This window comes from Lissotriton helveticus, chromosome 8, assembly GCF_964261635.1.
Source record: "Lissotriton helveticus chromosome 8, aLisHel1.1, whole genome shotgun sequence".
Lineage (NCBI taxonomy): Eukaryota > Metazoa > Chordata > Amphibia > Caudata > Salamandridae > Lissotriton > Lissotriton helveticus.
Genome location: NC_136069.1, coordinates 364984447 through 365003501, shown reverse-complemented (window position 1 = coordinate 365003501; position 19055 = coordinate 364984447). Strand labels below are relative to the sequence as shown.

The 19055-nt window shown below is 44.9% G+C and overlaps 1 protein-coding gene across 2 annotated transcripts in view; it reads right to left on the bottom strand.

Moving 5' to 3' along the window:
• Positions 1-19055, bottom strand: part of BRCA2 (BRCA2 DNA repair associated) — a 480797-nt gene that overhangs the window by 450436 nt on the left and 11306 nt on the right. For both annotated transcript variants that reach the window (XM_078657152.1, XM_078657154.1), the window contains exon 2: positions 7576-7689. The gene's annotated coding sequence lies outside the window, so the exon portion shown is untranslated. The remainder of the gene's footprint in view (positions 1-7575; positions 7690-19055) is intronic.

Below are 19055 nucleotides of genomic sequence, written 5' to 3'. Positions count from 1 at the left end.
CCTGTGGACTGGGGGAGCAGTAAGAGTGGCGCTCCGTACCTGCTTCCTGTCGACCTACTGTGGGGGGCTGGCCACCTCGGACGTCCAATCCTACTATCAGGCGTCACACCTGCTTGTCCTTAACGAATGGTGGTATGGGGATCGGGGAGACCCGACCTATGCCCTGGAAAGGTATTTGATGGACCCGGACACGCTCCATACTATCCTGTACTCGGCTGCTCTCCGGAAACGACTCCCGATGGTCACTCAGGTGGTCTTCAGAGTGTGGCGCGACGCTCTCCGCCGCATGGGATGGTGGAATAGGCTAACGGGTGAGACTCCCCTGTGGCACAATGGGAGACTGCCCGGTTTGGCTTCCCTGCGGGGCTTTGAAGGTTGGGATGCTATTGGCATCTCGGCACTGGGCCACGTATTCAAGGGCACAGTCCTCAAGTCGTTCCAGGCATTGCGGGTAGAATTTGACATGCCCCAATCTCAGTTCTTTCGATACCTGCAGCTCAGACACGCCTTGACCCCCGCAATAGCGAACTTAACGTCTTTGCTGGAATTCAGTCCTTTGGAAGCTAAAGTATTTATGGAGACAAAGAAAATGTCAACCATATACCAAACGCTGGTTACCCATTGTTCCTCCTCCCTTGATAATCTGCGGGCAGTTTGGGAGGGTGAGCTGGGGGAGTTGGAGGAGGAGGACTGGAGGGAAGCCCTGGAGGCCCCTAGGGGGGCAGCGATAGCAGTGCGCCTGCGATTCATCCAATTTAAGTACCTGCATAGAGCATATTATACAAGAGAACGGCTGTGGAAAGCTGGACTGATAGCCTCCCCGGAGTGCCTGAGGTGTGGGAATGCGATAGGCTCCTTCTTACATACGGTATGGGGATGCGTACGGCTGCAGAGATTTTGGACTGGTGTGTGGGACTGTCTGGAGGAAGTACTGGCATGGGACCTCCCTCGCACGCCGAAGTTGGGCCTCCTCCATATTATGGAGCAAGTAGGGGGTAACAGATATAAACGCCACCTGCTCCTGTTGGGTCTTACAGTGGCCAAGAGGGACATAGCCCAGGCTTGGAAGGCACCCAGAGCTCCGCTGGTGGGGGTGTGGAAGCGAGGCATGGACTTCAACATGGGCCTGGAACGTCCGATCTTTGAGGCCAGGGGCTTCCCTAGAAAACACTATCGAATCTGGAGGAGATGGGCGGATTATCGGGGCCTCCTGCTGGACCCCCCAGCGACAAGAGACACAAGTCTGGACCTTGTTAGTTCTGCCCCTGAGTGAACTGTACCACATGCTGCTGTTACGATCCCTCAGATTATGTTCTGGACAATGTAAACACCGTGCAGGGTGGGGGGTGGGTGTTGGGTTGGAATACGGGGTGGGGGGCTTGGGTAAACGTTGATTGAATATTTTGATCTTCTTGCTCTTTATTTTCACTGCCTTCCTGATGCTACGGAAGCGGTGTCTTGTTTATATTCTGTCAACAACTGAAACCCAATAAAATTTGTTCTGGAAAAAAAAAAAAACAGATCAGATGCAATAATCGAAAAAGCGGTCTCCAGACCGAAAAGTGCACCAGAGCCGCGAAGCGATGACCTATCGTGTCACCGGATTTTACTAGCCCCTGAATACAAATCCAAGGGGTGGCACGACATTCTTAACAGATCAAATCTGTTGAAATTAGCGAAGGATATACCGGGGCTAGCAGGTATGGACACGAAAAGCATCGAATCCATTGAATTCCTCCCCCCACGAGGAAACCAACCCTCTGAGGTCACCGTTGTAACTTTTGCACAGGGAGGCTGGGCAGGAGCCTTTCTTGAGCAAAAGGCCACACTGCGGAACTGGGGAATTAGAGTGTACCCTTACTCAACGCCAGGGTATCCAATATCGCTGCTATCCAGAGCGACCACACCCAGCCAGTCGGCGCCTACCAAAAACAAAGAGCATGGGAAGCCGTTCTCTGTTTTAAAAATGCCTCAGGGTCGGATACAGAACTTAAATGTCCCGAAATAGTGGTGAGAAACGAAGAACTATACCACGTCTGGGGATGGCTGCCTGCAGTACGGGCCTCAAAATACCCAAACTGACCATCGGCAGCTGGGTCATCCGCAGAAACACACAATGAATCCAAATCACTCCTCCCAGCAGGGGTACTACAGCACAAAGTGGATAATAGCAAAGGGGGGACACTCTTCTCACTGTGCTCATGGAATATTAGCGGCCTACACCAAAAACCTTAAACGAAGACACCATGGCTTTCCTGGGGGAATATATGGCAATTGCCCTACAGGAAACCTGGGAATTAGTGGGCCGCCCTATAGAAGGATTTATCGAATATCGGAAACCGGCACTTAGGGACAGCCGCTCCGGCCACCCCAAAGGCGGGCTGTCCACATACATATCCAACAACTTAAAAGGCAAATTCAGTCAACTTTACTTGAAAGAAGACTGGCTACTGGGGGTCAAAATCAACTTGCGGAGCAGACAGCGATTACTCTTGCTTATAAATGTGTACATTAACCCCAACTCCCGCACAAAAAAGACCACCTGGCCAGACTCTGTGAAATTATGAATGATATAGCCACAGAATATCCTAACACGGACCGCATTATCACAGGGGACTTTAATACAAACCTATTTCAGGGGAACACAGCAGACTCAGAAGGACCCAACATGACCAGCATCATTGAGGCTATCCCTCAATCCAAACCTCCTGTGCAAGTTTCCAATATTTTAGGCGAGGTCACCGTGATGAGACTCTACAACGCAGGTTACCTGGTGGTGAATGGAAGATCGGCCAGTGACTCTCTCCCCCCCCCCCCCCCCCAACTGGACTTGGTCAAATGGAAGAAAAAAGTCCTACTAGGACTTTACTATCTGCAATTCGGAACGCCTGTTTAATCTGGATAGCTTCTCCGTTCTGCCTAGGTCAGAAAGCGACCACAGGCCGTTGGCTCTTTCACATCAAATTTTGCCCTCCATAAAAAGGCATCATTTACTTACAAAGGAATACATTCCGATAATTTAAAACGCCTGAAATGGAGTGAGTTCAATTGTCAGAGCATCTTAAGAACAAGCAAGGACTTTATCATGTGTGTTCCAGAACAAGTGGCTTCCCCAACAGTAATATGGTCGCAGTTATGCGCACATCTGATCAGTACTTACCCAGTGATAAGGCAGGGCCCAAATCATACTCCACGAGTAGGAGCACTAGCCCTCCCCATTATAAAATCTCTAAAAAGAACGAGAAACAACGCACTGAGGTTGTTATCAAAATTTCCAGGGAACAGCAGCTTTCTCGTTATATACCGTCACGCCCAAAAGACACTTAGGAGGGCAGTCGTCCAAGAGAAAAGGGCCCAGGAATCTCAATTCTGGGTCAAACTGGTATGGGAAAGCAAGCAAAAGAACTCAAGGAAATTCTGGTCACTTGTCAACCGCACCGATCCAAACATAACATCGTTTGGATCAGCGAACATTCAGGAAGCAGACTGGATTTCATACCTAACAAAACATTTCCAGGCACAAGACCACCCTGGCCGCCCTGGATCAACATGGGCTTTTGACACTGGCATGGGCGTAGCACCGAATACCCCACCCGACTTAATGCAGGGGCTTACCACACTTGATGAACTGTCTGAAGAAAGAGTAGCCAAAGCACTGACAAAAGGGAGACAAGATGGAGCACCAGGCCCGAATGGCCTGCCACAAAGGCTATTCAAGTCCGATGTCCCCTTCTGGTCTATGGTGCTATCAAACCTCTTTAACCACACCTTGAGCTCTCAAACAATTCCGGACTCTTGGAGAGGGGCTATCATTCATCCTATTTATAAAGCTGGAGCACGAGGCAACCCGAACAATTACAGATTAATCGCCCTGTTGGATATAGAGTCAAAGCACTTTGCAGGCCTCATTCTGGAAGATCTTAGACAATGGGCAAAGGATAACAATCTGATTCCCTTGAATCAAACAGGGTTTGCTCCTAACTCAGGTACAATGACAAACCTGTTGACAATCTCCACCATCATTGACAAAGCTCTTTCAAGCTCCAGGTCGATTTTTTGCTGCTTTGTTGATTTCAAAGCAGCATTTGATAGGGTGCCCAGGGCAGCACTCTGGCAAAAACTGAGGCAGTGGGGAATCCCAGACAACATTCTGAATCCAATTATCCTGCTGTATTCCAACACATGGGTTTGAGTGAAGTTAGGGTCTGGCTCGCATCTCTCCCGGAAAATCTCGACCTTTCGTGGTGTCAAACAGGGATGCGTGCTGGCCCCCCTCCTCTTTAACCTATTCATTGCTGACCTGTCAAGCACTCTAGAGAAGGTAATCAGCCACCCACCCAAAGTAGGAGGTACGTCATTATGCAATCTCTTATATGCCGACGACCTGGCACTGTTCAGTCTCACCAGAGTGGGGCTACAAAGACTCTTTGATGCCTTAATGCAATATACGGCTAACAATCAGTTAGAAATTAACATGAAAAAAACTATGATTGTCCCGTTTGGCAAAAAACGCTACAGTGGTGGAGGCTGGTCGATAGATAAAGAAAGCCTTTCAATCTGCCAATCTTACAAATACTTAGGGGTCCATCTTGACTCCAGGGGCAGTTTTACTAAACAGAACACTGCGATTGCAGCCAAGGCTACAGCCTTATTGGTATCCTTGACCAAGTTATCGAGGAGACTCTCAGGCCCCACTGTCTTGCCCTTACTGGAAGTGCTTAGAGCAAAGATCGGCCCTACACTCTAGTATGGCATAGAGATTTTCAAGGGTAAAATGAACATTACCTTAAACAGACTTACAACCAAACTCTACAAGAAATTGCTTCACTTGCCGAGCTCCTCCTCGCCAGTACAGGTCAGACTAGAGTTGGGGTTAATTAATTATGAAGCCTCCAACGTTGGCTCATACCTTAAGCTGATCCACAAATTAAGACAGGCAGAAGCAGGTACCCTGGAATTCCTAGTTTGGAAGGAAATCAGTGTGAACAACCCGGGGGGATCATTTGGCCGCCTCCTAAATGACCACATTCAACGAATGTCTGCTGCGGATCTCTGGACTCTTAATCCAAGCCAGACAGTCTTTAAAAATACAATCAAAAAATATATAAGGAGGACACTATCACCCAAGGAATGGGGGTTCGTATACTATAGAGCTGCACACACCACTCGTAATACCAGTGCCAGGGAGTCGGCGGTAAAACTGGCCATCTACTGGCATCTTACCCCGGCAAGACTCAATCAGGGCAATCCTCTTCGAAGCGCGCTGTGTTGGAGGGGCTGCGGTGAGAGGGGCACTCTGACCCATATCTTGTGGGAATGCTGCGCTCTACAAGGGTACTGGAAAGCGGTATTAGACGATATTGATTCCACATTTGAAACTGAAATCCCGCGCTTCCCTGCATACACTATCCTAGGGCTGCCCAACGCGCTCACATTTCCTTTGAGGTCCCTGCGTGGCAAACAGATGGGCATCGCCATGCAGGAAGCGTCACAACACGTCCTGTCACTATGGGGCTCCACCACATTACCCACCCACACCGGCTGGCTGCATAAGTTATGGTTCACGCTGGGCATGGAACGCATCCAAGCCACGCTCACACACTCGACCGACTCCTTCCCAAAGGCCTGGCAACCGCTCCTATCCCTCTTATCCAGAGAATTTCACGAAATCACATGCCCGAAGTATCTCCGCATTCTACGGCTCACGGAACCACCACGGAATCCACCACACACTTAATCACCTTGCTAAGCACCAGCCCGAGAGCGCTGTTAGGGAGGCTCTGGACAATTGGCATACTGGTCGGGGTGGGGGGAGGGGGGGCGTTGTTGGGTGAAGGGTGGGGGGTTGGGTTCTTCATTTTGTTCTGTTCGGTTGTCATTCTCACATGGCACCGTCACCTGAAGGTTGGCAACGCATTCTTGTATAGGTGTGATTTATATGCCTCTTTGTGGATTCGTGTCTCGTGTCTCGCTCGCTACATAAGCCTACTGCCTGCTTACCGCCTTACTATGCCTGTTTTTCTTGTTCTTAAACTCAATAAAACAAATTTGAAATTAAAAAATGTATAAGATTGAAATCCCTGATCATGGACAAAACCCTTCTTGCGAAACGCAGTCATGCTTGGGCAGTAGCCAACTCTTACAAACGACTATCCCCGGCCAACTACCTTTCGGCAACATTTTCTCATTATCTAAAGCGATGTCTGATCGCCCTTAGATTGGGAGACTGGCGTTTCCTTCAAAATCTCCCAGCATGGCGTCGAAAACGGGACGATCTAATGTGCAGAGGGTGTGGGGGCAGCAAATGAAACCATTCTGCACGTGCTTTGCATATGCCCTTTCTTTACTCTTCAACGCAGACGCCTACTCAGGCCAGAATGGAACAGGTTGGGAGTCCGGACATGCAGGCACGCCCTTATTGCTGCTCTGTCTTTAGAGAACACTGTTTTAAATATAAAATTGGCCAAATTCGTTCAGCAAGTTTACAGCATTTTAGAAAAATTGGAAAAGGCTAAGGCTTCGCTGATAACTATGTAGAACGATAAGTATTTTAACCTCATCTGCTTTGTCCGGGAGTGTTAATTTTTAAATTGATACGTCGCAGTAAGCACTGATAAGAAAGGCCAAAATTTATTTTGTTTTTTCTATTTTTTTTTTAATCTGTAAAATTGTACTTAATGTGTTGGAAGAATCTTTTAAAGATATGTTTTTATATATCTAAATAAAGAAATTATTATTATTAGTAGTAGCCCCTTAACAAATACAATTTCACTTACCCTCTTGCCTATACCCTTAACCCCTTACACCCATGTCAGTTTACTTGTAACCCCAAACCCCATTACACTAACCCCTTACCTTTAATTCCTTACACAGAACTCTTACCCATAAACAATACACTTATCACTTTACTTTTAACCCCTCAGCATTATGTTTCACCTCTTATGCCTACCCCTTACACCCTTGCCTTCCTTCTTATTGCCTTAGCATTTACCGCTTTAAATTCTTACACTGTTACTCTGGAATCTTTGCCCTTAACCCATATCCATCAAACATAATCCTTTGCCAAGCCATTACACTTAACCCTACAGCGTAACTTTACCGTTAAGCCTTTAACCATAGTCACAATTAACTCCATACCTTTAACTCCTTGCCACTAATCTCTCAACCTTATCTGATTTACCTCTTACGCACTTCCTTCTTGACCCCTACGTTTGACATAGAAAACATTATCCATTCAAAATTATTCATATATTTATAGAACTTGTAACACAATAGTAAACAATAAAATGGTCTACGGTGAAAGTGTAGTCCTCAAGGAAATGCCCATAAAGAAGGGAATAACAATTAAATGCATGCAAAAAAAGTATGCTCGCCATATATGCACATACATACAGCCTCCATGCTGCAATACATTTTTCAGTCTTACTTAGCAGATCTCAGACAACCTGACACAAACCCAACTATTGCTGCTGAGTGCAAGAATAAATCCGTTTCAACTCCTGAAACCTTACTGAATTACTAACTGAGGGCTCACATGAGCAAAATCAAAGTGAAACAGTATATAGTATCACTCACCAGGCTACAAGGAGTCCCTTCCAAATCTTCCACACTATTTCTGTACGTTCTGTTCACCATTATCTTCACCTAGTTCAGCAGGGGATCACGTCAACTCTATAGGAAAGTACCGCTCTGTGAGAATAAAAAGACTCAACAGCTTTACCACTTGTGTGGGTATTCATAAAACCGGGCGGTGATAAAGATTTACACGAAACATCAGACTTGTTTTACACAACAAAACAATCACCTCTTAGAAAATTGCCTCTAATATTAAATAGACAATATTGTGTGAAAAAAAAAAGAAGCTTATTCCCAACAACGTTAAAAAGCAAGCTCAGAACGTAAGGGAATCTTGCATGCAATAAACAAATGCCTTCCTGCAAGTTCTAGAGGTTGTGGAATACAACCTAATATACAACGTATCTCTCAGAATGCAGAACTTGCGGCCCTGAAAGCACATATTCAACTGAAAACTACTTAAAATCACTTACAATCAAAAGGCGGATATGGTTGCGTCTCCCGAGTGTCTCCGCTGTGGTTCGGAGGTGGGTACCCTGCTGCACACGGTCTGGAAATGCTCAGCGCTGCGAAGGATCTGGGATGGGGTACATCGTTGCCTGGCGGAGGTTCTGGCCTGGGAGGTTCAGAGGGACCCTAAGTTAGCTCTACTGCATGTCATGGCTGGGGTTGGGGGCAACCGCTACAAGCGCCACTTATTGTTACTGGGTCTTACGCTGGCGAAGCGTGATATCGCCAGAGAGTGGAAGGCGCCCCGGGCCCCATCACTTGCAGCCTGGAGGAACAGAATGGACTATTGTATGGGTCTGGCACAGCCTGTGTTTGTAGCCAGGGGATGTCCTAGAAAGCACTACAAAATCTGGAAGAGGTGGGCAGACTACCGAGGGCTGGACCTGGACCCGCCACATAAAGAGGCCACCCTCCCTACCCTCTGGTATGTTGGACTATGAGATATCATTGTTGGTGTATGGTACATATGGCTAGCAATCTGTTCTGGTATTATGATTTCATGGGGCAAGCAGCTACGCAAGGGGGGGGGGGGGGACTCTTAGGGGGGGGGGTTACTCATCCTCTTGTTTCTGCTATTCCGAATGGGGGAGTTCTTACGTTCTTACTACACATTGTTGAAGATGATGCAGATAAATTGATGATGGCAGTAGACTCTGGATGGCAGAGCTTTGCATACTATGTGTGTTTAAACAATAAAATAGGTTTAAAAAAAAAAAATCACTTACAGTCGCAACAGGTATCTAATAATTATTAGATGTATCAATTTTAAAAGTTCCAATCTTGCCCTACCCCCACCAATCTTATTTATGTGGCGGTAATGAAAGCTACTGAATTAATGCATAACATACACATATCACGTGTTAGTATATTTTCTTCAGTCAGCAACAGCATCTAGCGGGCAAGCTTAAACCTTAAATGCATAGCAACTGCAATCTTTTCAGTTGCCTATAGGATTCAACCATTTACCAACATGAATGAAATGCTCCCAAAAAATATTTTCACATCAATGTTTTATCCTGGTAAGTGTGGCACAATTTGAGGGGTGGGATCAAGAGGGAACTGGCAAAGTTGAATTGAGAAAGCCAAAAGTGATATGTGATAATCAAACTCCCTTGAGGAATTTTGGGAAGTGGTGTCAGATAGACAACATGCTTGGAGTCGAGGTCAGAGAAAACTGGAAATTCTAAAGATTTTGTGATCACTATAAAACCACAAACCATGCAGTTTAATCTTATCAAACTTCCACCTCACCACCCCATGAAATTAGCCTCTCTGAGAGTGAAAAGTTAAACAATAGTTCATGTTCATAAGCAGTCCATTCAACTCTGCAGGATGGAGCGCAGACTCAAGAGGCTTGGCAGCAGCATGGACTGCCTTTACCTGGTTGGCTAACCAGGAGCTGCCAAGCCAACCATCAACTTCCCCCATTTCCATGCTGGAGGTCTTCTCTTTGAGTGTAATTCTAATCTGCCCAAGCTAAGCCGTACACAGCAAAGTACTCCCTCAACAACATTATCAAGCGTTGACCCAACTGTCCTTCCCCTACGGGTTTACTTAATGTAGGAGGGCAGCACACCAGGAATATGCGTTTTGGGAGGGTGGAAGGAGAGTAGGGATAACAGGTGCATTGGTGCTTCATACGTGATGGGGAAGGTATACATATTCACAATGAAAACATTTGGTAAACAGTGATGCAACATATAAAGTTGTGCACGGCCATGAGCAATGCATGGTGGGGGGGCATTTGAAGTTGCATTGTTCTAAACTAAAAACGCTTTATGTTTGTGTGTCACACATACATACATGCAGATTCTTACCAACTATGTTTTGGTAATCTGACCAAACTGCTTGCAGCATAACCTTCATGGCAGCTACTTTATGAGAGGATTTCAAACAATATACCCAATCCACAAATCAGGGCTAGAAAAATTCACTCTCGTTGTAGAGCAAGATGTATTTAGGACGAGCAATTTTTAGGGACTACTCGCCCTTTCTGGTGAGTTGAAAATCCACTAACTTCGGGAAGACAAACTGACTTTTGGCCTTTGCCTCTGAAAGCAGAGTAAATGTGACAAGATAAGATTTAAAGGCATCTTTATTGCTCACAAAGTGAGAGCATGAAATGCCATTAAATCTGGTTATCTTGTCAAATGTACTGACTTTCAGAGACAGAGTTCAAAAGTCAGCTTATCTTATTACATTTATTTTTCTTTCTATGACTTAAGTTAGAGGATTTTGTAAAGTGAACTGTGTGACAATTGAACTGTGCAAAGCATGTTAAATGGAAGGCTGTAAGATATCATGCTTTTTTCTAACACAACACTGAAATAGCTAAGTGAAATGTTCAAATATTTCAAATATATTTCTCTAGTTATGAAGACCCATTTTTGTAATTCTGCTGTGAATTTTTTTAATGGATCAAAACACATTAGAACACTGTACTTGGTAATGTGCAAATGTTAATTATTTTTGCTGAAACCCAACTCCAAAAATTGTTTATGCGCTATTATCAGTAAAACTACGTTAGTGGGAAAGTATTGTGACCATTTCAATGGAAAATATGCTATCTGCAAATGACAATGCACTACACCACATCATGCTTTGGTAATATATTTATGAAAAGTGAGTTTTTAAACATGAACATGGAATTATTACTGCACCTGCCCAGATGACAATGCTATTAGTGAACTAAGAAGCAAGCCAGGAATCATGTGTACCCTATATATAGGCTCGATTCTTGGTATACATGGAGCAAACGTTTAGTCTAGTAAATAAAAAGAGTTTTTGTACAGCAGAAATAGTGAACTTGCATATTTGAAGGTGCTCTCTTTTTTGATAATAAAGAAAAAGGCGGCTCCATTAGACAAATTATTTTTTTATTTGTTTATTGAATAGCTTGCTGTTACAGTACACGTGCTCCAATAGGGAGCCATCAGCATCTTCATAGCATGAAACAACACAAGCATTTTCAAGTATAAAATGCAGCAGAGATATGCAGTGCATACATAAACAAACAGCTCATTAAAGCCAACTACCCCCCACTCCCAACCCAAACCCCCCCCCACCGGCACTTGAAAGGGTGTGGCATCATATAAACAAAGGATCTTCAGCATTATTGACATGCATACATCATGGGCGTCACATTGCAGCAATTCCTACTGAGTCACAGATCAGAAAGGAAAGAAGGAAATCAAAAAGAAGCAAGGACCCGCCAGGACCAGGCAGTACACAGTACTGGGTTAATCTCTACCCGAGGGCCCCCACCACCATCCGAAAGGGTTGTCGCCACAAGCGGCAACGGGAGAATAGCATCCACCTCAATCGCCGTGTGGGGTAGGAACCGCTGCCGATAAAACCAATAGTGCGCGAATTGCGCATGGGCGCACAAGTAGTAGAGCCGCATGTCTGGTGCCTCAAAGCTGCCACGGTCCAATGGTTGCACAAGAGTATTCCAGCTACATCAAGGCTTTCCCACCCCCCAGACGAACGACAATAGGGCGGACTGCAACATTTTAAAGAGAGAGAGATTCAGACAAATAGGAATGTTTACAAATAGATACAATAGTTGTTGAAAATGGCAATGTATATGCACATAAGCGGCGTTCATTTGTGTTCACTGTACCCCTTGTTGTAAGCAGAACGGATATCGTGAAACACTGACTGTGTTACCCCGCCAGCATAGACCCATGCACACACGTACACGACAACCATTTTAGGCACTATGGCCTCTCTGCCGGTTTGTTAAACCCCCGGCACCCCTCCCCGCGCGCACTGCTCATGCATCGGCCATAAAACCCTCTCCCTCTGCATGACCCTGCTCTAGAAGTAACACTCCTGCTTGACCCACACCCCCCCATTTCCTCCCAAGAACACCCTTCCCCTCAGCTGACGAGCCCCCCCCAGCTGCACTTGGCCTTTCGACCCGGTCCCAAGTCTTAAGACCAAGCCCCGTGGATGTACACCCCCCCCCCCTTTTCCTGCCCAGCATAACAAAACCGTGATACACCAACCGAAGTGCCCGATCTTATCGCCTGCCCAACCTTTGATCTGATCATCCCCTCCTGCCCTCGTGTCCTGTAGGAATGTCCGGCTGAGAGATCACAATCTCTTGTTACATTTAGGAGGGGAGGATGACATCTGAGCGACTGGTATGGGAATAGGCCTGAAGCTGGGATTCCAAGCATGCTTTTTCCTACTTCAAAGCGTCTTTATTGCAATAAGGAATGTTTGTGCATCATAAACATGTGTATAAAAGACGAAGCCTCAGAGAAACTTGTTAGAGCACCTCCTGAAGACACTATGCGAGTGTCCGAAATGACAGGCTCTCCTCATGAGAAATAAAACTCTGTTCTTGTTTTCCTGCTTCCAGCGCCCGTCTCTTTATTTGGTAATTGTTCAAGATGGGAACTAAGAGGCGTCCTGCGCCAGCAGCCTGGGCATCAGGTGTGTTATGGGCTGACTTTTCCACATAGTGTGAGTAAAATGGTCATTTTGATCACCGCAATGTGGTACGCAAGCGAGAGGCAGCCGGGCCCAGCACTCAGTCCTGTCTGTAATTTGAGAAATGGTGCGACCATAGTTCATGGAAATTACCTGCTCAGCGTCCCTATATAGCCAAACACCCAGGTATTTCACTGGGTCCTGGGTCCAGGACAACGGGAAGTCCAATTCGATCTCGCAAGTGCCAGCTGTCAGGGGAAACACCGTCGACTTTGGACGAAACTTTCATATTTCACATATTCGCGAAGCAAGGCTGGAATGTAGGTTGCAGGTTTGCGGACGTACAAGAGCATGTAGTCTACATAAAGCGAAACTATAATCGGGCGCTGCCGGAACCTCAATGCCGCCAACGCATGCAGCTGGCGCAGCTTGCAAGCAAGAGGCTCTAAAGCCAGTGCAAAAAGCAGCGGCGACGGGGGGGGCAACCCTGCCGGGTGCCCCTTCCAATGAGAAAGGCTGACGACACCCAACCGTTAACTCGAACCCTGGCTACCAGCTCGGTGTACAAGACTCTGATCCACTGGAGGAAGAATGGGGGAAGACCCATTCTCGTGGGGACTGTAAACATGTAATCCCATTGAAGGGAATCAAACGCTTTTGCTGCGTCTAGCAGCACCGCAACGGCCTGAAGATCGGAGTTGAAATAGTGCAGGGTGGCGAACAGTGTGCGTAGATTGTGAGTGGTGGACCAGGCGGGCACAAACCCTGACTGGTCAGGAAGCACCAGTATGGGAACCAAGGGCTGTAGCCTAAGAGCAATCATCTTGGCCAATATCCTAGCGTCAATATTGATAATGAAAGGGGCCTTTAAGAGTTGCAGCGATTAGATGCCTTGTCAGGCTTCAATAGCATACCCAAAAGGGCTTCTCTTAAGGAGGCCGGAAGACGGCCTGTTTCATACGCCTCCGCGTAGACCTCAAGAAGTCTGGGGGCCAGCATATCCGCATAAGACTTATAAAACTCACTAGGGAGCCCATTCAGTCCTGCAGTTTTACATGTGGGAAGAGACATAATAGCGAGATTTAAGTCCTCGTCAAAAGGATGCATAAGATATTCCCTGAGATAAGACGAAATATTTGTCTAGGATCACACAATTTAAGACTAGTTCACGGGTCAAGTACATTACAGTTAGGTCAAGTAGATTGCAGGTCTAGTAACATTTTTATGATTTTTCGAGTCCTGCAAATGAATCATACATGACAGGCACTGAATGCCGACCTTCAGCAAGTCTATGTACACAATCTTTTTGCCATCCAAATCACAGGCAAACAGCCTTTGGTTGCTCAAGGAAAGAAATTAGGCTACGCCCCATACACTCAAAATTGATAACTGCCTGTCACTTAAGTCCCAGATCCTTGGTCTGACGGGCACTTGCTATGGTCTCCTTAAAATGTTGCGCAAGTTTCTTCCCCTGCTCCCGCTCGCGCATAGGAAGACTACTGTCCAGGCTCTCATCTGTTCTAGGCTGGACTACTCAAATGTTTTGTATTTGGGTCTTCCGGACTATCTATTACAATAACTTCAGGTGGTCCAGAACTCGGCGGCTCGGGCAGTCTTTGGTCTGCCTCGTCGCGCGAGAGCCTCGGACCTTTTACATTCCCTACACTGGCTCCCTATTCGTAAGCGGATTGTTTTTAAAACACTTACGCTGGCGCATAAGGCACTCCATGCTGTGGGAGCTGAATACATTCAGAAACGCCTTGCTTTCTACAAGCCAGCTTGATCCCTAAGATCGGAATCTCTTGGTCTTGCTACTGTTCCTTCTGTTAGGAAAGCAAGGGTGGGGGGGCGTTCTTTTAAACACCTGGCTCCCAAGCTGTGGAATGCCCTCCCTTTGTCGCTCCGCAGTACCTCGAACCTGCTGGCCTTTAGAAAAGGTCTGAAGACGTGGCTCTATGGACAATGATCTGATGTTTCTTTTCTTTCTTCTTTCTGCCTTCTGTTAGTCTGCTGTGGGTTTGAAAGCGCCGGGACACTCCTCGGAGTAGCCGAGCGCTATATAAGATACCCATAACATTAACATTAACATTAACTCAGTTCATTGCTCGGACTTCACTGCACATAGCCTCTGGATAAATGCTTTGGCAATTCGACTCAGTGGCCACAAGGTGTAATCTCATTCCACTAGATCCATGGTGTGTGGTCTTTATAGCAAAGTTGAATGATATTGGGCTGTTGTAGAATCTTATCTTGTTAGTAGGAAGCAATTGATAGGTTAAATCTCGAGTAAGGATTGGCTTTAGTACACTCTGTCACATATGGGAGAGTGAACATTTTTCATTTGTATAATTAACACCCGTTGTACGTAATATGTGACACACACTGCTAAATAACGTGTGCATATTAATCATATCATTTTTAGTAGGCAATTGTATTTAGTCATTATGAGCACCACCAAAGTTAACATGTTATATAGTTAACAAGTCAACCTTTCTATTGCCATCTTAAATGTCGGCTGTCACACGTGAAAGGCTGGAAGGACTGCACATTTCATATTTGTTTGTTTCGTACATTAAGTGTTTTTCCATTACATATGCTGTGTTTTTTACTGATGCCTTTTGTTAGCTAGTGAATTGTTATTTGCTATGTATTGTATACTTGATAGTGAGGTTTTCATTAAAGAAGAAGATGCCAGTGTGAGAGAGCGACTCATGGGAAGAGCGGACTGTAGCCAACAGTCTGCCTGGTTTTCCAATTCAAAGACATTCACATACATGGCTTATTATTCAGACATAAGAAAGCTGGGAGGATACATGCTCTCGGAGTCTGTAGAGAAATGATTTGTTGCCGAGAGTGGGAAAAAACTAAAATGTTGCAATTAATGTTTTTGTTTATTAATAATAATAATAATAATAATAATACTGTGTATTCCTGGGAATAGTTAGAAGAGATGATTGCTGACTTGGTACTAAGAAGACCGTTCTCACCTCTGCTCATCTGCACAGCTTGCGTGTAAAGGATTTATTGCCAAGCATTCTTTTTCTCTCATTCAGAGACCTTTATTTGGTTTTCTGAGGCTTACATCTTACCTTATTTACCTAAATTAAATGCCCTTTTTCTCTAACCATACTAGTTAATTTAGATTAGGGATTTCCTTTATGGAACACATTTTCTGGATACGCTGTATTCTTGATGTAATTCTTGCTAACGTTTTATTTTTCATTATCTTGAATTACGGACTCTATGACCATTTAAACTGGTAACTAATAATGCTTGAATTTGGGTTCTTAATGGATTAATCCCGATTTTGTTAATAAATCCTTTTTGAATGTTTTTAAATTCTCCTTGACGTTTCCTGTGGAGCTTAATGGTTTTGCTGTTTATGGAAATGTATTTAAATGCTAGCTTCTAATTTCCCCTTCATGTCGACTAACAAAGTTCCATACGACTAGTTTGTATTAAATATACTCATAGATCAAGATTTAAGAACCTCCGATCCACCACTTATTTCAGAATAAATGGCTTTGGAAACAATTAGTAATAGAGGGTTAAGTGATTTTAAAAAGGTGAAAACACATTGACAAATGATTAAGAAACTCACTTTACTACATGTATATGAAACTGGTATATTTTCAAATCAGTTTCAGGGAGTTATGTACGAAGGTGTTTGGGAGCTTTTAGTGAATTGTATATGTAAGCGTGTCAGCTACTCAAGCTCCTTTTTCTCTGTGTGCTTTTCTTTGTGTATTCCCTTTGTGATGGTAAGTCGTGTATACTCTTGGTTGACTGTCTTACTCTAGTCCCCTTGTCTCTGCTAATTAAATTGTAACGTCAATGTTTGGTTTCTGTTATAGTCACAGAATAGTGCAATGGTTCTGTTTCAAAGAACATTTCAACAATATCTTCATGATAATACAACTTTGTTCCACTGGATTACTATTTAAACAGAAAACTAAACATGGTTAACTCCACTGGACAGAGGGGGGAAATAGTACTTTGATATCAAATGTTACTGGGCTGCATGCTGGGACTGGAGGATCCTGATGTGCCCTCAAGCAACAGTGCACATGTTTTCCTTTGCTATTAAAAGGAAGAAACAAAAGGTTTGGACAATATTGCTGCTCCAGAAGTTGTAAGTTCCAACACATTTGTTATTAAAGAATACAGGGTGGTGTGGAATTCAATAAAATATCTACTTATCCATGGGGCAGATTGCTTCATCAATCTACTTGTCCTGTAACCCAATCCACTTGCCCCTGTGGTGCCATTTAGTGCAGCGACAAATTATGACAGCAGTCTCATTATATAAGAGCTCCGACATAGCCTCTCTGATTATGCCAGGGCTCATTCCAAAGTTAGTGTTTGAATACTTGCAATCTGCTTATGTTGCCACGTTTCTGTAGATCTAAATACTAAGGCTGAAGGTAGTGTTAAGCAATAGTTCCAGGGTTAGAATACCCTTTTGAGTCTGTGCAAATCTACTAACTTGCATGTTGTAGTGGTTTTCAACAACTCTTCTCTAGTCTTTTCCCATACTGAGAAAAGTTGGAAATGTACTCCTGACAATGGCAGACGTATACCTTCTTTCAGAGTTGGAAAGAAGTGGTTGGGTTAAAGTGAACTTGCAAACACTCAGATTCTCGCATGAGTAAATCTACACATGCATGTTTGCTCATGATAAAATGCAGTTCACAAATATTTTCTAGGTGTACTATTTCATGTCCTACTTCTGTAAATTCTTTAGAATTCACAAAAGCCGCATAGCTGCACTTAATGCAAGGACACATACCATGGGTGCACTTTAGAAACTTTCTTTAATAATTGGGTCCCTAATTTGGTCTGACGTTGACCGTGACTTTTTGTGCTTATTAAAATTCTGTCCCTCTCGCTCTCTCTCTGTATCCGCTGGCTTCACTGCGAGTACAGCATTCTGCTCTTTCACAAGGAGCATATCGGCACACAAAGTAGTTTTGTTCAGTGTCAGTAGCTACTGTGGCAGTGTGTGTCTTTTGAGACCAAAAAACAGTTTTTGCTTTTGCCAATGTTTGTTATAATTATGAGGACCCGGTAGGTCCCACACCAATAAAGTTTACATAAACCATGCCAAAACAAGTCACACATTGATAAAACTAAAAAGCTGACCACCAATTTCTAATCTAGTGGCTTTGCCAGTGCTTGTTTATTTTTGTTTCCCATAATCCTATTGAAACTGGTTACACCGATTTTCCATTATGAATATTTTTGGGAAATACTAGCATGTATCAACACATGTTACTAACTGATGCTGCAAAGAAATGGTACCTGAATGTTTACAGTAGTTTAGCAAAATGTTTATTTTCCTGCTTTCAGTTTTTTATAAACATTTTATTTTGAATACAAAGACTCCTCACTCTTGCTTTCAAGCTTCTGCAAATATTTGCATCAAATCAGAGAGCATTCTGGGAGCATTATACATGCCTCATATTGCTAAACTTCGAAAAAGTATGTACACATTTTTATACTGAAACTACTATCAGTAGTGCAGTCAGAGCTTACAACATTTAGTTGGAGCACTCAGCCTAATAATAAAGGCTTTCAATTAATGAACCATAAATACAAGTTTGAACAGCGTTAGCAATCAATCAATCAATACATTTGTAGAGCGCGCTACTCACCCATGAGGGTCTCAAGGCGCTAGGGGCCGGGGGGAGAGGGAAGGCAGCTACTGGTCGAACAGCCATGTCTTGAGGCGTCTCCTGAAGGTCAGCAGGTCCTGGGTCTTGAGTAGATGGGCGGGGAGGATATTCCATGTCTTTGCGGCGAGGTAGGAGAAGGATGTGCCACCGGTGGTCGTTGGTTGGATGCGTGGGACGGTGGCGAGGGAGAGGTTGGTGGAGCGCAGTTGGCGGTTCGGATTGTAGAAAGACAGTCGTTCGTTGAGGTATGCCAGTCCGGCGTTGTGGAGAGCTTTGTGGGCGAGGAGCCTGAAGGTGATCCTTTTGTTGACTGTGAGCCAATGCAGTTCTCGTAGGTGGGTGGTGATGTGGGTGTGGCGGGGGAGTCCGAGGACGAGGCGCGCGGTGGTGTTCTGTATGCCCTGGAGTCTCTTCTGGAGTGTAACTAACTGTGGTTCCTGCTTAGAGTGCGTTGCCGTAGTCCAGCCTGCTGCTGACGAGCGCCTGGATGACCGTTCTACTGGTTGCGGTGGGGATCCACCTGTAGATTTTCCGGAGCATTTGGAGGGTGTTGAAGCATTTGGACAAAAATATTACCTTAACTGCAGACAGTGCTGTTTCCTGATCAATAATGTGGTACTGCAAACTGGCAGCCAAAGGGTTCGTGCTGCAGGTGGTTGAGCCTACTTGTTCCAAGGACAAAATACATATGAAAATGTGTTGCCCGTGACCCCAAACAATATGTCCTGGGCATTGGGCTATATGAATTCCACATCCCTGCCGGGTATCCTGTAGTATAGGGATTCGGGCTGCTTCGCTCACGTAGTTAGCCAGGTTATGTTTATCTAATCAGTCGCGGCTGGAATCTCATAACCC